Consider the following 17,721-nt stretch of genomic DNA (forward strand, 5'->3'; position numbering starts at 1 on the left):
GCCTGACAGATAGACAGATGGACGGCCATCGCTAGATCGACTCCAAATGTCCTGAAACGGATTTGGCCCAAAGAGACCTAGGGTCTCAAAGCGTTATTTCGAATAGGCCCGTTTACGGTATATACCCCCTCTAACCATATGGCTGAAGGTAACAAAAAATGTAGTCTTTCTATCCTCAGCTTTAAGAAGGTTTTCTAAAGTATATATATTTTTTTTCTGGCTAGACTTATATTTTGTTCTTCTTTACGGATATAAGATATGAACATTGAAAATGTATCTAAGTTTTTGGGGTTCTAACCCCATCCGGTCTGCGCACAGACCTACGTTAAAGCTTTTATCTACTGAAAACAAAATACCAAACAATAAGTTCTTAATTCTATCTAAAAAACTTAAAATATCTAAAATTGGGAAGTACGGTTATAAAGGGCCAATATCTAATGGTGGACTTCGCTTCAAAAATTTGGTAGGGAGAGATGCTCAAAATTTCAAAGCTTTGGAAGTGCCGTTGTATAGGGCCAATATATAATAGTGGACGTATCTTTACAAAATTGAACAGAGAGAGAGATTATGTCAGCTTTGAACTCATAATGTCAGGCCTTCAAAATACCGAAAATTAGAAGATACAGTAATATGGAGCCCAATACTAAATACTGGAGCAATCTTAACATTTTTAAGCAAAACGAAATTATGTCTACCCAGAACTCTAAATGTGAAGTTACACATGATTTGGTTTAAAATTGTGGTCAAAACATTAAAAATACCGAAAATCAGGAAAACATGCTATCTGGATGCCATACCGAAACCTGAACCGATATGTTCCATTTTTAATACCAAACATATTGGGGGTTATGTAAATGTCTGAGGAAATTTTCAAAGAGATAGAATGCCTTCCTGAATTAGTCCCCGTTTTTCGAGCATCTTACACCACTGTGCGACGAGTGATTGAAGACACGAGTAGATCGATTCAGAATCTGGAAATTGTGGACCAGAAGCAGTATTTTCCTGTTTTGAAACTCAGTTTTTTACCCTTTCCATGAAATCTTAAATTATAAAAAAATATTTCCATTCTTTCCATTTATTATTTGAAATAAAATTATTTAATGGTAAAAGTATTTCCAAAATTATCTCCACCAACAAAAGTGAAACCTACAACACACCTAAAAAAAATATTTAATGTTTTTATTTTTCTCTTTAATGGGACTTTCTTTTCCAAAAAAAAGGGAAGATGAAAATATTGATAACGACCGCAAAGCAGAGTTTAATTGTTTGTCGTTGTAACCACAGAAGAATGAAAAAAAAAAAAACAAAATAATGCCAATTAAAATATCATTTTTAAGCAATAAAAAAAAAGTTTTGATGACTTCGATAATGGCAAGCAAAGAGGTTGGTTGAGGAAGATATTTGAAATTAGAGAGGAAATCATGATTTGATTTTGAAAATGGGGTTATATTCAGTTTTGTATGATATTTTGAATTTCTCGAAACATATTCAATGGAGACTCAATTGGATACTCAAAATTATTTTTTTTATCACCATATTTCAAAAGGAGTCTTCAAATTTGAAAAATTCGGATATGAATTTTTGGAAATTTAGACTATAATAAAATGTGAATAATGTATCATACGATGTCCATGGCCTACATAAGGGTAAGCCAAGAAGACAACTTTTGACAGGAATTTGGCCAGGCCATAAACCTAGTAGTTTCCGCACTATTGGGATTAAACTTTATCACAATTATGTTTTTGACAGAAAATTTGGTTGTAGGATGGACTTCCTGGCCCATGGAAGCAAACTTGTTTGTAAGATGGGCTCACTTACCAACCGCATGTCGGCCTTGATGATTTTTATATCCTCAGCCATATGGAAAGAGAGTGTATACAAGGTGAGATAAAAAAAACTGCAACAAAGTCAAACGCCATAATTTTTAAATTTTTTTTTTAATTTTATTGAATGAAAGCAAAAATGTCGGAAATAGCATCAAATTTTAGAATAAGTTTAGATCTGTTCGAATTGGTCACCTTTAGCACGAATTATAGCCTTCAAACGGCCAATTAAACCATCACACGCTGCCCAAATGTTGCTCTGAGGTATTTTGGCCCATTCCCGGCGCAGCTCTTGCTTGAGGTGATCGACACTTTGGTATTTCTTAGTGCCAACCTTGCTTTCCAAAATACTCCAGACACAAAAGTCAAACGGATTGGTATCCGGAGATTTTGGTACCCATTGTGCGAGGAATCACATTTTGTAACCATTCTTGGGTGGCGGTGACGTGCTGAGTGCGATGGTGCACAGGTGGAGTCTTGTTGGATTATTCAAGGTGTGCGGCCAAAATGTTTGCGGGCCCAAGGCTTTCATACACCCTCCAGAATATTTTCGCGATAATATTCGGCATTTGTTCTGATGGCACGGTCGATAAATAAGGGGGAAGAGCGGAAAGCGAACATCGGCTGTTATGAAGATGTATATCGAATCTATAAAAAAAATCTGAACCGATCTCGATTAAAAATTGGCAGACAAATACAGAGGGTGATGAAAAAACTGCGAACAACTTCAGACTGCTGTCATTTCTAAGCCACTCGTCCGACAGCTTTTACAATTATTCCAGTGACAGCTCATTATATTGTTTACAAGCGTACAAAAGCATTTTGGTGAGAATTTTCCAGAAAAAAAGTTATTCGTTATTCGAAATTCAAGCGGGATAGTGTGTTTTCTTTATATTTGGCTGGAGAACCACAAGTGGCTATCGTTAGAGCACTCCAGCATTTAAATGTGAATAAATCTTTTGTGTCTCATACCATCGCTCATTACGGTGATACTGGTCAAGGAAGTGGACGGAAGAAAATAGCAATATCAGCAGAAATGATTCGAAAACTAAAAAAGCGACTTGATCGAAACCCGCATCGCAGTGGTCAAAAAATGGCTCGTGGGCTGAACACATTGCAATATTCCATTCGGCAAATATTGAAATATTCAATGAGCCCGAAGTTAAGCCATTAAAATTCCAAAAAGTACAAGAACTTACAAAAAATAGACTCAAAAGAGCTAAAGAGTTGCTTCGCTTGGCCGAAAGTGGTGAACTGCCGAATTTGGTTTTCTCCGATTTCCCCGATGAGAAAACATTCGTTGTCCAGCAGTTTGTAAACAAATAAAATGATCGAGTTTACTTGCCAAAGAGGTTAGCTGAAAATGTGCACCTTCGGCTGGCCACCAGAACTAAAGCGCCGACCATGGTGATGGTGTGTGGGCCGCCAATAACAGCCGATGGTCGCTCTCCGCTCGTATTTATCGACCGTGGCATCAGAATAAGTGCCGAATGTTATCGTGAAAATATTCTGGAGGGTGTATTAAAGCCTGGGGCATGCAAACATTTTGTCCGCAGATCTTTGACATTCCAATAGGACTCAGCAAACATCGCACTCAGCACGCCACCGCCACCCAAGAATGGTTACAAAATGAGGTTCCTCGCTTCATTTCCAGCGCACAATGGCCAACAATATCTCCGGATACCAATTCGTTGGACTATCGGGTCTGGAATATTGTGGAAAGTAAGGTTGGCACTAAAAAATACCAAAGTGTCGATCACCTCAAGTAAGCTCTTTGGCCCGGGAATGGGCAAAACTACCGCAGAGCAACATTCGGGCAGCGTGTGACGGTTTCATTGGCCATTTGAAGGCCATAATTCGTACCAAAAGGTGACCAATTCGAACAAATCTATACTTATTCTAATATTTAATGCCATTTCCGACATTTTTTTCTTTCATTCAATAAATTAAAAAAAAAAACAAGTAAAAAAGCAGTAAGTTCGGCCGGGCCGAAATTGGTACAAATTTGGCAATTTCCAAAAAAATAAAAGCCATTAAAAATTCTGTAAAAATCTTACAAATACCGAATGTAGTCGTATATTAGGGTCTATACGACGACGTGGACCTGCATAGGCGAGTTTTGTCAGAAGCTATTACAATATTCAAATGCGAAAATTGAAAAAAAAAAAAATCTGTGTATAATGTAGCTAAAATCATAAAAATTCCGAATATAGGGAGGTAGCATGGGGGTTATAAAACGTGGACCTGTACAGACAATTTTCTGTCATAGGCTGTAGTATCCATTACGAACTTCAAATATCAAATTTGAAACAATTCCAGTAAATAATGTCGCCAAAATCATCTAAATACCGAATATCGGGAGGTACAGTTATATGGAGGCTATACGAAGACGTGGACGTACATAGCCCATTTTCAATACCAAAAATCCTACAGACATAATACACATTTGATTTGAATTTTATCAACCTACTTCATTTGGTTGGGAAGATAGAGTGATTTCCACAGGCGGGCAGATGGGCGGACATTCACACACAGATCACAATATTTTTATTAACCCAAGGTCTGGTATGAAGATGACATGTATCGGTCCACTCCTTCTGGTACAACCCCCACAAAGGGTCAGAATTTTGAATAGCCATGAAGCTCGTAGAACGCGTAATAAGCATCTGATTCTCTTCAATTTTTACATAACTCAAATTTTCTACTAACTAAAGATCTTCTGTGAAGATGGAATATATCGGTCTACCCCTTCTGGTACCTCCCCCACAATGGTTGAAATTTAATTTCAAAGAAGCTCATAAAATGGAAAATTAGCATCCGATTCCATTCAGACTTTGTACATCTTAATATTTCCATCAACACAAAAGATGGTGGAGGTCGGACCATTCCTTCTGATACCTCCCCCACAAAGGGTCAAAATTTTGAATTACCAAAACGATTATAAAATCCGATATAAGCATCCGGTACCCTTATTATTTCACACATCCAATTATTTCTACCAACACAAGATCTGTTATCAAGATGGCATGTATCGGTCCACTCCTTGTGGTACCTCCCCCATACAAATAGTCAGAATTTAGAATAGCCATGAAGCTCGTGAAACGCTAAATAAGTATCTGATTCTCTTTAATTTTACATAACTCAAAATTTCTACTAACTAAAGATCTTCTGTGAAGACGGGATATATCGGTCTACCCCTTCTGGTACCTCCCCCACAATGGGTCAAAATTTTAAATATCAAAGAAGCTCATAAAACGGGACATCTCAATATTTCCATCAATACAAAATCTGTGATAAAGATGGTAGAGATCGGACCATTCCTTCTGGTACCTCCCCCACAAAGGGTCAAAATTTTGAATAACCAAAATGATTATAATATCCGAAATAGGCATCTGGTGCCTTTAATATTTCACACATCCCATTATTTCTATTATCACAAGATCTGCTATGAAGATGGAATATATTGGTTCGCTCCTTCGAGTACCTCACCCCACAAAGGGTCAGAATTTGGAATAGCCATGAAGCTCGTAAAACGCTAAATAAGTATCTGATTCTCTTAAATTTTTACATAACTCAAAATTTCTACTAACTAAAGATCTTCTGTGAAGACGGAATATATCGGTCTACCCCTTCTGGTACCTCCCCCACAATGGGTCAAAATTTTAAATATCGAAGAAGCTCATAAAACGGGATATTTACATCCGATGCCATTCAGACTTGGTACATCTCAATGTTTCCATCTACACAATATCTGTGATAAGGATGGTGGAGATCGGACCATACCTTCTGGTACCTCCCCCCAATACTGTTCAAGATTTTGAAAAACAAAACGCTCAAAGAAAGGGATATAAGCATCCAACTCTCTTCAAATTTCATACATCCAAACATTTTTGCTAACACAAAATCTGTTGTGAAGATCGTATATATCTTCCTTCCGGTTATAAAATCGCATTGACATGCTTTACCCAAAATATATCGCCATAACTTTTAATCTGCCAATATTAAAATTTACGGCACACCATAATTCAGACGGTCACTTAAAGTTGTAGGAAAAAAACACAAAATTCCCAAAGTCTCCGAAATAAGATCTCAGTTGTCAAAACATAAATTAACCTAATCCTATTATTGTATTTATTTCCCCCTCCCCCACCCCTCCAGAAACACCGAACTATAAGAAGATTACAATAAACAAAAAAAGAAAAAGAATTTGTCAACTCTTAATGCCAATTGACAATTAATGAAAAATGAAACCACGCGAAAGACAAAACAAAATCATAAAAAAAACTTCCGTCAACACTTCTGTTAATTGGAACCTCCACAAGTTCGAATTATGGAATCTGACGTGCGGAGAAGACGAAGACCAAAAAAAAAAAGACTTATTATTATTTTTGTCGAGCGAATTAATGATATGTCATCTGATGTTATTGTCATTCAATTGCGCTCTCACTGTCATCGCAGTCGATGTTTTTGTTGTTGTTGTTTTTTTATTTGCCCTGGCCTTTCGTTGCCGTTTCTGCTTACTTTGTGCGTTTTGTTTTTTTTTTCTTCTGTCGGTGTCTTGCTTACACATCATTTGTTCGGTTTTCTCTTGCTGCCCTTTCTTTCTCACTTGAAGTGTGAAGTTTTATTGGTTCAAAATAACAACTTGTTATTTATTCCGTTGTTTATTCAATACTCGGAAGTTTTCGGACAGTGGCTAAGATAAAAATTAAAAAAAAAACTGAAATTGAATTCGTAGCCATAATGGACCAATAAAATGTCTTTTATAATTAAGGATCGTTAGACCATAGAAGACCCCTCATGAGTCTTCAATGTCTATAAAAGGCCTCTCAGGAGTCTTTCATGTCTATAAAAGACACTCTCAGGAGTCTTCCATGTCTATAGAAGACCCTTTGTGAGCCATTGTCCATAGAAGTCCCCTCAAGGGACTTTTGCCTAAAAAAGACGCTTAAGGGGTCTTCGGTCTGTAGGAAACAACATAGGAACCTTCTGTCTACAGAAGACACCTCAAGAGTTTTCTGGATTCAGAAGATTCTTGAAAGGATCTTCTATCTTTAGAAAACCCTTTAAGGGTTTTCGGTCTGCAGATTATCCCTTAAGGGTATTCCATCTACAGATGACCCCTTAAGTGTTTTCATTATTTTCTGTCTATAGAAGTCCCTTCAATTGGCTTCAGCCTATAGAAGACACTTCGAGGGTATATTGTCCATAGAAGACCCCTTAAGCCTCTATTGTCTATAGAGGACTGCCCATAGAAGACCAACAGAAGGTCTTTTTTCATAGAAGGCCTGCAGAAAGTCTTTTAGCCATAAAAGACCCCTAAGGGGTCTTTTCTTCCTAGAAGTCTTGACAATGATCTTCTGTTCCCAGAAGACCTGAAGAAGGCCTTCTGTTCCCAGAAGACCTGAAGAATGTCTTCTGTTCTCAGGAGACCCGAAGAAGGCTTTCTGTTCCCAGAAGACCTGAAGAAGGTCTTCTGTTCCCAGAAGACCTGAAGAAGGACTTCTCTTCCCAGAAGACCTGAAGAATGTCTTCAGTTCCCAGAAGACCTGAAGAATGTCTTCTGAACATAGAAGACCTGTAGAAGGCCTTCTGAACATAGAAGACCTGTAGAAGGTCTTCTTTCCATAGAAGACCTGAAGAATGTCTTCTGTTCCCGGAAGACCTGAAGAAGGTCTTCTTTCTATAGAAGACCTTTAAAAGATCTTCTTTCCATAGAAGACCTGTAGAAGGTCTTCTTTCCCCAGAATAAGGTATTCGGTCCCCAGAAGACCTGCAGAGGGTCTTCTGGCCATAGAAGACCTTCAAAAGGCCTTCTGTCCATAGAAGACCTGTAGAAGGTCTTCTGTCTCCAGAAGACCTGTAGAAGGCCTTCTGTCTCCAGAAGACCTGTAGATGGCCTTCTGTCTTCAGAAGACATGTAGAAGGTCTTCTGTCCATAGAAGACCTGAAGAAGGTCTTCTGTCCATAGAAGACCTGTAGAAAGTCTTCTTTTCCCAGAAGACCTGTAGAAGGTCTTCTTTCCATAGAAGACCTGTAAAAGGACTTCTTTCAATAGAATACATGTTGAGGGTCACCAGAAGACGTGTAGAAGTTTTTGTGTCTTTAGAGGATCTATGGAAGGTCTTCTCTCCATAGAAGACCTGTTGAAAGTCTCTTGTCCATAGAAGACCTGTAGACCTTCTGTAGAAGCTCCTCTGTCCCCAGAAGACCTATAGAAGGTGTTCTGTTCGTAGAAGACCTGTGGAAGGTCTTCTGTTCCCAAAAGACCTGTAGAAGGTCTTCTTTCCATAGAAGAGGACATTTCCATAGAAGGCCTGTAGAAGGTTTTGTGTCCATAGAAGACCTGTAGAAGGTCTTATGTTCAAGAAGACCTAAAGAAGACCTTTTGTCCCCAGAAAACTTGAAGAAGGTCTTCTGACCATAGAACATATGCAGAAGATATTCTGTCCCCAAAATACCTGCTGAAGGCCTTCTATCCTCAGAAGACCTGAGGAAGGCCTTCGGTCTCCGGAAGTACCAAAGAAGGTCTTCGATCCCCAGAAGTAGCAAGGAAGGTCTTCGTTCCCCAGAAGACCAGAAGAAGGACTTTTGTCCCTGAAGATCCGAAAAAGACCTTTGTCTCCAGAAGTCCTGAAGAAGGTCTTTTATCCCCAGAAGCCCTTAAGAAGGTCTTCTGTCTCCCAAAAGACCTGAAGAAGGCCTTCTGACCATAGAAGACCTGTAGAGGGTTTTCAGTTCTTGAAAGAGTTGTAGCAAGTCTTCTGTCCATAGAGAACCTGCCGAAGATATTCCATCTATAGAAAACATGTAGAAGGCCTTCTCTCTTGGGAAGACCGTTAAAATTGTTTCTGTCTCCAGAAAACCTGTAGAGAGACTCCTTCTCCTCCCACTGTACATCTCCCACTTCGAAACAATGAATCTGCGAGCGCTGTCGTACCTCTGTAAGTGAGTTCACACGAAGTTTTTTGACGATTTATTTGATAACGCTGAAATGAAGAAAGAAGAAGTTTATATCGTATTTTATTGGTGTTGTTGTTATTTTTATTTTTTTTTCTTCGTTCGCTTCAATTATTCATTTGAAGACATAACGTTGTTGTTGTTGTTGCTCTTGTTCACTTCACTTGACTTTGTTTCGATAACTTTTGCGGGTGTTTTCTTGTCTTTTGTGTAACGTTTCCAATTGTTTTTTTTTTGCTTTTTCTCCTACCGCCCGACACTTTGCTAAGAAAATAGGAAAAAAAAGACTCATCGTTCGGTTGACACTTGCGTGTGAGTTGCGGGGCAGAAAAAAAAGAAGAAAAAAACGTGCGACGATGCCGACAATTTGTATTTGTCGGCCGGTTGTTGTAGAAAATGTAAATACAATAACAACAACAACAGTAACAGCAACCAGCAGTCGAACTTAACGTTACAATTTCCGTTTGGAAGATTGTCATCGCACTGTGTGGCTTTAATGAAAGTACCATTTGTTTGTTTCTTGGGTTTTGTGGGGTAATGAATCAACGAATATTTTTGTTAGTTGCTGGGATGGTAGAGTTCTGCAATTGATGACTTTGCGGGAAAAAATTGACTTAGTTATGTTTGAGATTGAAAAACAAATTAATTATTTTTGAGGAGATTTCAAATGAAGGTTTTTTTTCGAGAAGAGGTCATAACGTGGTATGAAGGGGGGAAAGGCTTAACCAAAAAAAAAAAAAAAAGAAATAAAAAATAAATAAATTAATTAATAAATAAATAATTTAAAACAGAAATAAAACAAGTTAAAAAGCAGTAATTCCGGCCGGGCCGAACTTTGAATACCCTCCACCAGTTGTAATGAATTTGGAAATTTAAAAAAAAAAAAATCCTTAAAAAATTTTATTAAAATTTTAAAAATACCGAATATAGCCGTAATATTGGGATCTATACGACGTGGGTCTATATAGGCATTGTTTGTCATAAGCCATTACCATATTCAAATTCGAAAAATGAAATAAACCCCGAATAATGTAGCTAAAATCATCAAAATATCCTATAGAGGGAGGTACCTTTATATCATAGCTGTGCGAAGACCTGGACCAGCAAAGACAATTTTCTGTCACAGGCTATAGCATCTATTACGAACTTCAAATACGACATTTCAAACAATTTCGGTGGGTATTGTACCTAAAATCGTCAAAATACCGAATATATAGAGGTACTGATATATGGAGCCTACACAAAGACCTGGACCAGCATAGGCAATTTTCTGTCACGGACTGTAGTTCCTATTACAAAGTCTAAATACGCAATTTGAAACTACTCTGGTTAATAGTAAACCTAAAATCAACAAAATACCGAATATAGGGAGGTACCGTTATATGGGGGCTATACGAAGACGTGGACCTGCACAGACAATTTTCTGTCCTAGGCTGTAGTATCTATTACGAACTTTAAATACCAAATTTGAAACAATTCCGGTGCGGAATACCGAATATCGGGAGGTACCGTTATATGGGGGCTCTACGAAGACGTGGACCTGTACAGACAATTTTATGTCTTAGGCTGTAGTAAAGGAATTGGATGTTCATTTCAGATTTTATGAGCCTCATATATATTTACAATTTTAATCCTTTGTGGGGAAGGTACCAAATGGAGTGGACCGATATATTCCATCTTCACAGCAGATCTTTTGTTAGAAGAAATAATGAGATTTGTGAAATATGAAGAGAATCGGATTCTTATTTCGGATTTTATAATCGTTTTGGTTGTTCAAAACTTTGAAACTTTGTGGGGGGAGGTACCAGAAGAAATGTGCCGATCTTTACCTTTTTTGTAACAGATCTTGTGTCAATGGAAATATTGAGATGTGCCAAGTCTGAATGGAATCGGAGGCTAATTTTGCGTTTTAAGAGCTTAATAAATATTCAAAACTTTGAGCCTTTGTGGGGAGATACCAGAAGGTTTTAACCGATACTCTCCACCTTCTCAGCAGATCTTGTATTAGTAGAAATAATGGGATGCCTGAAATATGAAAAGAACCGAAAGTTTTTTTTCGAATTCTATAATCGTTTGGTTGTTCCAAACTTTGACCATCTGTGGGAGAGATACCAGAAGAAATAGTCCGATCTCTACAATCTTTATAACAGATCTTGTGTTGATGGAACTATTGAGATGTGCCAAGTCTGAATGGAATCCGATGCAAATTTTGCGTTTTATAAGCTTCATGAATATTCTAAATTTTAAGTCTTTGTGGCGGAGATACCAGAAGGGGTCAACCGATACTCTTCATCTTCGCAGCAGATCTTGTGTTAGTAGAAATAATGGGTTGTGTAAATTATGAAGAGAAGTAGATGTTTATTTCGGATTTTTTTTTAATTGTTTCGGCTATTCAAAATTTTGACCCCTTTATGGGAGAGGTACCAGAAGGAGTGGAGCGACATATTTCATCTTCACACCAGATCTTGCGTTAATAAAAGTATTGTGATGTATGTAATTTGAGGGCCCGCCGATTCACCGATATTCAAAATGTTGAGCATTTGTGGGGGACGTACTTGATGGAGTGGACCGATATCGTCCATTTTCGTACCTGACCTAGAACTGATGCAAATATTAGGATTTGCTAATTTGGAGCAAAATCGGATTATCGTTTCTCTTTCTGTGCAAAAAATATTTTTTTCAAGTTTGGACCTTTTGTGGGGAAGGTGCCAGAAGGAGTGGATCGATACATTCCACCAGACCTTGGGTTAATGAAATTATTGAAATGTGTGAATTTTGAAGACAATCGGACTCTTACATCACTTTTTACAAGAGTTGTTATCATTCAAAATTTTGATCCTTTGTGAGGGAGGTCACCTCACCTAGCACTGACAAAAATACTAGGGTTCGCAAAGTTGGAGCAAAATCGGATTATCCTTTCACTTCCTGTGCAAAAAAAAAAATATATATATTTTTGAAAATTTCGACCGTCGACAGACATACGGACGGAGGGACATCGCTAGATCGACTCCAAATGTTCTGAAACGGATTTGGTCCAAAAAGAGAGAGAGAGAGAGGTCTAAACCTGTTATTTCGGCTAGGCACGTTTTGAACATATCAAATTGTATGTACCCTCTGTAGCCATATGGCTGAGGGTATAATAAAACGTCATTCGAGGAGTAAACATGAACTAACAAACCCGGGAAAGTTTCTGCTTAGGTAAGGAAGTAAAAATTGTCTCCCTAAGATATGGAACATACAACTGTTTTTTTTTTTCATGAAAATAAAAAATGCCACCCGTCATGCGTAAATATTTCAGATATCGAATTAAATTTTATTAGCCATATGGCTTGAGGTGGTATATTCCATTTGATACCTGCCTCATCGAAATAGAGGTTTAAGACTCTAGGTCTCTTTGGACCAAATCCGTTTCTGGACAGATGTCCACTAGGGGGTTTCTGCTTATGAAAGACCCCTTAGGTATCCTCTTTTTATAAAAGACCCCTAAAGGATTTTCTGTCTATAGAAGACTCTTCAAGTGTCTTCAGCCTATAGAATCCTGACGACGGTCTTCTGTTCACAGAAGATCTGAAGAAGGTCTTCTGACCGTAGAAGACCTGAAGAAGATCTTCTGTCCTCAGAAGGCTTAAATAAGGCATTTTGTCCTCAGAAGACCTGAAAAAGATCTTTTGTCCATAGAAGAGCTGTGGAAGGTCTTCTGTCGCCAGTTGAGCTGAAGAAGTTCTTCTGTCCATAGTAGACCTGTGAAAGGTCTTCTGTCCACAGAAGACCTCTAGAAGTTTTTCTGTACATAGGAGACCTATAGAAAGTCTTCTATCCTCCAGAAGACCTGAAGAAGGTATTCGGTCCACAGTATACCTGTGGAATGTCTTCTGTCTTCAGAAGACCTGTAGAAGGTCCTCAGAAGATCTTTGGATGGTCTTCTGTCCCTAGAAGACATGTAGAAGGTATTCTGTTCATAAAATACCTGTAGAAGGTCTTCTGTTTATAGAAGACTTGAAGAAGGTCTTCTGCCCCAAAAGACCTGTAGAAGGTCTTTTGTCCCCAGAAGACCTGTACAAAATCTTATTTTCATAGAAGACCTGAAGAAGTTCTTATATTCCCAATAGACCTGAAGACGGCCTTCTATCCCCAAAAGACCTGAAGAAGGCCCTTTTGCCCCAGAAGACCTGTAGAAGATATTCTGTCCCCAAAAGACCTGAAAAAGGCCCTTTTGTCCCCAGAAGACCTGTAGAAGATATTCTGTCCACAGAAGACCTGAAGACGACCTTTTGTCCCCAGAAGACCTGTGGAAGGTATTCTGTCTCCAGAAGACCTGAAGACGGCCTTCTGTCCCCAAAAGACTTGTAGAAGGTCTTTTGTCCCCAGAAGATCTGTGAAAGATATTATTTCCATAGAAGACCTGAAGAAGTTCTTCTATTCCCAAGAGACCTAAAGACGGCCTTCTGTCCCCAAACGAACTGAAAAAGGCTCTTGGTCCCCAGAAGACCTGTGGAAGGTATTCTGTCTCCAGAAGACCTGTAGAAGGTCTTTTGTCACTAGAAGGCCTATAGAAGGCCTTCTGTTCAAGGGACTCCATTTCAGGATATTTGGAGTAGAAGGGAGTATCCGTCAGTTATGTTATGTTACATTCTCATCAAACTCAAACAGATCAACGGATAGAAATTTTTCTCGTTTACTACTTCGGGTACCTCTCCTGCAGATGTTAAAATTTTCCAAAAATATCGTAGCAAGTATGACATTATAGGCCCACATATTCTGATACTTAGCCCAGAATGGGCCAAAGTCTTGTAAATTATTATAAGGTTGGAATAAATCCCATGATTTCCTGCAAACATCGAACACGGCTTAAATCTATCTCTCTTGTCGCCGCTGCATCTGCATATCTGGCAGAACGAATCCAATGGGCCAATTATCTCCGATTTCAATAGAAAACTGCTGTCCATCCTAACACCTTATCTAACCTACATGTCCATTGAATACAATTACAACAATAACCACAATATGGTATCCAGAAAAAAAAGGATATAAAATAAACAAAATAAAATATAATTTCGTTGGCACTGATTATCCTGCGGTTAGATTGCATTTTTGTTTTCAAAATCCAAAATATGTTTGCTTTCAAAATATGTTTTTAGTTTCGCATAATATCGATTTGTGGTTAGGACATGTAACATGATTTTCTCTCTCCCCTTTGCCCCCCCTCACTCTCTATTGGCTACTCTCTCCATTTAAACAATTTTCCCCTTCACAAATGCTTTTCATTATGACAACAATGAAGGCGAAGCGAAGCCACATGACCACGATTACCACCAGCCAAACGAGTTGAAATGTGTTGGGCAACTACCTTCACCCGCTCTACATCTATGGTTGGCCCCTCCTGCTCTCTCCACATATCTCTACCAGTAGAGACTGCCTGCTAAAGTCAACAAACCACCCAAATTTATGGAGAACAGTTTTTGCAATTATGGTTGCCAGTTTTTACTTCCGTTTGTTATATTGTAAAATGTCCTGGAGGTTAGCAGGATTTTGGGTATAGGATGGCAAGGAAGAGGGAAGGGTGGGTATATGGTTCGTGTGCATGTTTATAGCTGTGGCGAGCATGTCCTGTATTTTTATGCTGCCTGTCTGACTGACTAACTGACTGACATACATTTTAACAAATGTGCCATAAACTTATTCGGTAAAAGTTGTTTCTCCTTCGTCTCCTTCAGTTTTTTTTTTTTTTTTTTTGGTTGAAGAAAACTTTTTCCATTTCTTCTTTATTTCACTTGATGAGAGGCCACCATTTACTAGGCTGTGCGACGGCGGGCGTTTCTCCCAACCGCATCATAAAATAAAACTTTGTAATTTAATAGAAAAATTTAGTGAATCAAATTTACAACAATCATTAAGGTATTTGAGGGAAAAAAGAAAGACGATTCGGAATAAAAATTGTTGAAAAAATATTCTTTAAAAAATCCACGTGCCTTTTGGTCCTTGAAAAAATATTCTTTAAAATTTTTTAAGGACCAATAAACGTGGATTTTTTAAAGAATATTTTTTTTCAAGGACCAATTAACGTGGATTTTTTAAAGAATTTTTTTTTCAAGGACCAATGAACGTGGATTTTTTAAAGAATATTTTTTTTCAAGGACCAATAAACGTGGATTTTTTAAAGAATATTTTTTTCAAGGACCAAATAAACGTGGATTTTTTAAAGAATATTTTTTCAAGGACCAAATAAACGTGGATTTTTTAAAGAATATTTTTTCAAGGACCAAATAAACCTAGATTTTTTAAAGAATATTTTTTCAAGCACCAAATAAACCTAGATTTTTTAAAGAATATTTTTTCAAGGACCAAATAAACGTGGATTTTCTAAAGATTATTTTTTCAAGGACCAAATAAACGTGGATTTTTTAAGGAATATTTTTTCAAGGACCAAATAAACGTGGATTTTTAAAGAATATTTTTTCAACGACCAAATAAACGTGGATTTTTTAAAGAATATTTTTTCAAGGATCAAATAAACGTGAGTTTTTTAAAGAATATTTTGTCGAGGATCAAGTAAACGTGGATTTTTCAAAGAATATTTTTTCAAGGATCAAATAAACGTGGATTTTTTAAAGAATATTTTTTCAAGGATCAAATAAACGTGGATTTTTTAAAGAATATTTTTTCAAGGATCAAATAAACGTGGATTTTTTAAAGAATATTTTTTCAAGGATCAAATAAACGTGGATTTTTTAAAGAATATTTTTTCAAGGATCAAATAAACGTGGATTTTTTAAAGAATATTTTTTCAAGGATCAAATAAACGTGAATTTTTTTAAGAATATTTTTTCAAGGATCAAATAAACGTGGATTTTTTAAAGAATATTTTTTCAAGGATCAAATAAACGTGGATTTTTTAAAGAATATTTTTTCAAGGATCAAATAAACGTGGATTTTTTAAAGAATATTTTTTCAAGGATCAAATAAACGTGGATTTTTTAAAGAATATTTTTTCAAGGATCAAATAAACGTGGATTTTTTAAAGAATATTTTTTCAAGGATCAAATAAACGTGGATTTTTTAAAGAATATTTTTTCAAGGATCAAATAAACGTGGATTTTTTAAAGAATATTTTTTCAAGGATCAAATAAACGTGGATTTTTTAAAGAATATTTTTTCAAGGATCAAATAAACGTGGATTTTTTAAAGAATATTTTTTCAAGGATCAAATAAACGTGGATTTTTTAAAGAATATTTTTTCAAGGATCAAATAAACGTGGATTTTTTAAAGAATATTTTTTCAAGGATCAAATAAACGTGGATTTTTTAAAGAATATTTTTTCAAGGTTCAAATAAACGTGGATTTTTTAAAGAATATTTTTTCAAGGATCAAATAAACGTGGATTTTTTAAAGAATATTTTTTCAAGGATCAAATAAACGTGGATTTTTTAAAGAATATTTTTTCAAGGATCAAATAAACGTGGATTTTTTAAAGAATATTTTTTCAAGGATCAAATAAACGTGGATTTTTTAAAGAATATTTTTTCAAGGATCAAATAAACGTGGATTTTTTAAAGAATATTTTTTCAAGGATCAAATAAACGTGGATTTTTTAAAGAATATTTTTTCAAGGATCAAATAAACGTGGATTTTTTAAAGAATATTTTTTCAAGGATCAAATAAACGTGGATTTTTTAAAGAATATTTTTTCAAGGATCAAATAAACGTGGATTTTTCAAAGAATATTTTTCCAAGGACCAAATAAACGTGGATTTTTCAAAGAATATTTTTTTCAAGGACCAATAAATATGGATTTTTTAAAGAACATTTTTTTCAAGGACCGATAAACGTGGAATTTTTAAGGAATATTTTTTCAAGGACCAAATAATCGTGGATTTTTTAAAGAATATTTTTTTCAAGGACCAATAAACGTGGAATTTTAAAAAAAATATTTCTTTTCAAGGACCAATACAGAAGGATTTTTTAAAGAATATTTTTTCAGGGACCAATAAACGTGGATTTTTTTAAGAATATTTTTTTAAGGACATATAAACTTGGATTTTTTAAAGAATATTTTTTCCAAAGACCAGTAAACCTGGATTTTTAAAGAATATTTTTTTCAAGGACCAATAAACGTGGATTTTTTAAAGAATATTTTTTTCAAGGACCAATAAACGTGGATTTTTTAAAAAATATTTTTTTTCAAGGACCAATAAACGTGGATTTTTTAAAAAATATTTTTTTTCAAGGACCAATAAACGTGGATTTTTTAAAAAATATTTTTTTTTTCAAGGACCAATAAACGTGGATTTTTTAAAAAATATTTTTTCAAGGACCAATAAACGTTGATTTTTTAAAAAATATTTTTTTCAAGGCCCAATAAACGTGGATTTTTTAAAAAATATTTTTTTTTCAAGGACCAATAAACGTGGATTTTTTAAAGAATATTTTTTTCAAGGACCAATAAACGTGGATTTTTTAAAGAATATTTTTTTCAAGGACCAATAAACGTGGATTTTTTAAAGAATATTTTTTTCAAGGACCAATAAACGTGGATTTTTTAAAATATATTTTTTTCAAGGACCAATAAACGTGGATTTTTTAAAATATATTTTTTTCAAGGACCAATAAACGTGGATTTTTTAAAATATATTTTTTTCAAGGACCAATAAACGTGGATTTTTTAAAATATATTTTTTTCAAGGACCAATAAAAGTGGATTTTTTAAAATATATTTTTTTCAAGGACCAATAAACGTGGATTTTTTAAAATATATTTTTTTCAAGGACCAATAAAAGTGGATTTTTTAAAATATATTTTTTTCAAGGACCAATAAACGTGGATTTTTTAAAATATATTTTCTTCAAGGACCAAAGGACCATTTAGTGTGGATTTTGACCCTGGAAGACTATGAAAGGGCCGTAGCTCTATTAAGGCCTTACACAGAATCCCTTAAAGGCC

At 35.9% G+C, this 17,721-nt stretch overlaps 1 protein-coding gene across 1 annotated transcript in view; it reads left to right on the plus strand.

Annotated features, from left to right (window-relative positions):
* The window catches only part of LOC131803836 (MAP/microtubule affinity-regulating kinase 3-like), a 179,073-nt gene that overhangs the window by 61,349 nt on the left and 100,003 nt on the right, over positions 1 to 17,721 (plus strand). The window lies entirely within an intron of this gene.

Source organism: Musca domestica, unplaced genomic scaffold (genome assembly GCF_030504385.1).
Source record: "Musca domestica strain aabys unplaced genomic scaffold, Musca_domestica.polishedcontigs.V.1.1 34, whole genome shotgun sequence".
NCBI lineage: Eukaryota > Metazoa > Arthropoda > Insecta > Diptera > Muscidae > Musca > Musca domestica.